Below are 3,029 nucleotides of genomic sequence, written 5' to 3' on the forward strand. Positions count from 1 at the left end.
ATTTGTTTTTTTTTTAAATTCAGCCAGCTGAAGAGGGACTCACAGAGTGGTTCGAGATAACATCCGGAGTAAGACAAGGTTGTGTCCTATCACCACTACTATTTATCATATATATGGATAGAATTACAAAAGAGGCCAACACAGAACCAGACGCCCTTAATGAATTACTCTTCACTGATGACCAAAGCCTAGCACTAGCACACAAAGATGAACGAAGTCTCCAACACCACACCACCAGATTAAACAAAGAATGTAACAACTACAACATGAAGATCAACATCAACAAAACAGAGACAATGAAAGTAAGCAGAAAGCCAGAACCTTTCAGGATACACATCAAAAACAGCAGTCTCAGACAGGTCAAAAAATTTAAGTACATCGGAAGTATATTCACATAGGATGAGCGACTGAACAGAGAAATTGAAACCCGAGTACAAAAGGCCAATAATGTTAGTTACCAGCTTACTTCACTACTGAGACATCTTAACATCCCCACGACAACAAAACTCAAAATGATCAACACCATATTCATCCTAACGCTCACTTATCAATGCCAAACATGGACCACAAACAAGACATTATTAGAGCAAAGAATTACAACATGTGAAATGCGATGCCTTAGAAAAGCAGTAAAAAAGACCAGGCGAGACAAAATTAGAAACTCAGTACGGTAATCCGAGAAAGGGTTGGGCACAAATGATGTCATGCATCACATCCAACACCAAAGAATCAAATGGTTCGGACATCTCCTACGATTACCAAAACACCATCCAACACAATGTGCCTACATCCAAAAATTCAATGGCAACAAGGCTAGAGGGCGACTGAGAAAGACCTGAATAGATGGAGTCAGGGAAACATTAACCACCCACGGCATCCCCCTGACCCAAGCTCTGCGGGTGGCCTCAGAGAGACGTCTCTTTCTTCCCGCAACACCCAAAAGGGTATAAGCGGCGGATAAAAGTAAAAGTAAAGTAAGGAGAGCAGATTCTAGAACTGAGCAAAAATGGAGGGGGGGGGGGGGGGGAATAATAATAATGGTGGACTTACTTTCTAGTCATTAATTTGCTACTGCCACGGCTGTTGCAGACTTGCATGCTTTCTGTACACTTGCTGAGGGATCTCTCATAAAACACTCTTGTGTATTTTGTTTCAAGATGAGAAGACTTTGCAGGGTATCAACAGACGTAGAACTGCGAAAGTCTGTCCTGTTCACTCTAACAAGACTGAAAATTCTTTCACTGCTAGCATTGCTGTGGAGTATGGAAAGTCCCTGAGACTAGAAGTAGAACCAATCATAAGGTTGTTTACATCCTCAATGTTGTAAGCTGATGAATAATCAACATCGGAGACAAGCTTTCCCCTCAGCCCACATGGCTTGACAAACATTAGCATGAGGTCTTTAATAAGTCCTGATAAGAGTCTGTGTTGTCTGTGAATGAGAGGGGCCTCTTGTTGGAAGAGCTGATTTGCTCTGTCAAAAACTGGAATGACATATGCCAGGTAGAGGACACACATCTTCATTGTCCTTGATTTTAAGGTTTTTTTTTACATTTTACTTTCTGCTGCCCCCATCTTCTCTAGCTCCAATTGATCCTGCTTCCTCCTTATCCTCTCTATATTCAGCTTTGAAGAACAGCAGCAAAGGCTCCCATTGTGCTATAACCCACTTGCATGTTGCTCCAAGGGAGAGCCATCTAGTGGGGCAGTGATTTTGCACTTCGGTTACAGGTGTTTCACATTCTTGTTGAAAGTCCTTCAATGTCTTTTTCCGGTTAGCACTTTTGTCTACATAAAAATAGATGTCAACAAAAAAGTCATTGACGTTTATGATGGGGAGTTGTTTATTTGCCCATTCTGCAGCCAAATGAGAGATTCTCGAGAGTTTCTAGCACAGAATTAGAGATGCTGTTTTCCCTGGAGTACAGCTCTGAGTAGTGTTCCACCCATCTCTCCATCTGCTTTCCTTTGTCTGTGATTCTTTCACCTGATGCAGATTTTAGCGGCCCTGTTTTGCTCTGTGTTGGGCTGACAGCTTTTTTAATTCCATCGTAGACACCATGGATATTGCCTGCATCGGCTGCAGTCTGGATGCTCTCAGACAACTTTAGCCAGTAGTTATTCACACATCGTCTGGCTGTTTTCTGGATGGTGCTTCTGGCTGTTCTCAAAGCTTACAGTGTTGAATGAGAGAGGCTGCGTTTGTGTTTCAGAAGTGCCACACGCATTTTCTCGATGACAGCATTCAGCTCGCCTCAGTTGGCTTCAAACCAGTCGTGTGTCTTGCCTTGTTTCTTCCCAACGGCTGACAGGGCAGCGCCATGGAGAGTGTCTCTAGGGTGATTCCATCTCTGTTGGGCATCGCCCTCTGGGGGATGGGCAAGGAAGGTGTCCTTCAGACTGTTTATGTACACTTCAGCTCTATCTGAGTGTAGAGTTTTGCTGGCATCGATGAGCACTTTTCCTGGAGGCTTACAGTGATACATCTTTTTTGGCTGAAGTCTGATCTTGCAGTAGACCAGGGAGTGGTCAGTGTCGGAATCTGCGCTCTGGTAAAAATGTGTGAAGAGCACATTCCTGAGGTGACGGCGTCTGGTGATGACCAGGTCGAGCTGGTGCCAGAGTTTGGAGCGGGAGTGTCTCCTGGAGATTTAGTGCTGAGGTTTCGTCTGGAAGTAAGAGTTCGTAACGCACACAGGGTGTCCAGCAATATCCTACCTTAAAAAATCCTACCACCTGATACAAAAATCCTACCAACATTCAACACACTAATTTAACGTTACGCAACAGGCTATAAATGAAATGTGGGTATGACTTACCAAAAACATCATCAGAATTTTTGCCAAGTTGTGATCAGCGCCTAGCAGGCAGCAGTGCAACTTGCTCTGTATGAATGTGACAATTTTCTTTGTTTTCAAGAGGATTGATGTATTTTCAATATCCGATTATTGCAATGCTTTACTAGCTAACTTACCAAATACCTCTCTTCACAAGTTACAACGTTTTCAAAATCATGCTGCTAGGCTTGT

The sequence above is a fragment of the Aplysia californica genome, unplaced genomic scaffold (genome assembly GCF_000002075.1).
Source record: "Aplysia californica isolate F4 #8 unplaced genomic scaffold, AplCal3.0 scaffold00236, whole genome shotgun sequence".
In the NCBI taxonomy this organism is placed as follows: domain Eukaryota; kingdom Metazoa; phylum Mollusca; class Gastropoda; order Aplysiida; family Aplysiidae; genus Aplysia; species Aplysia californica.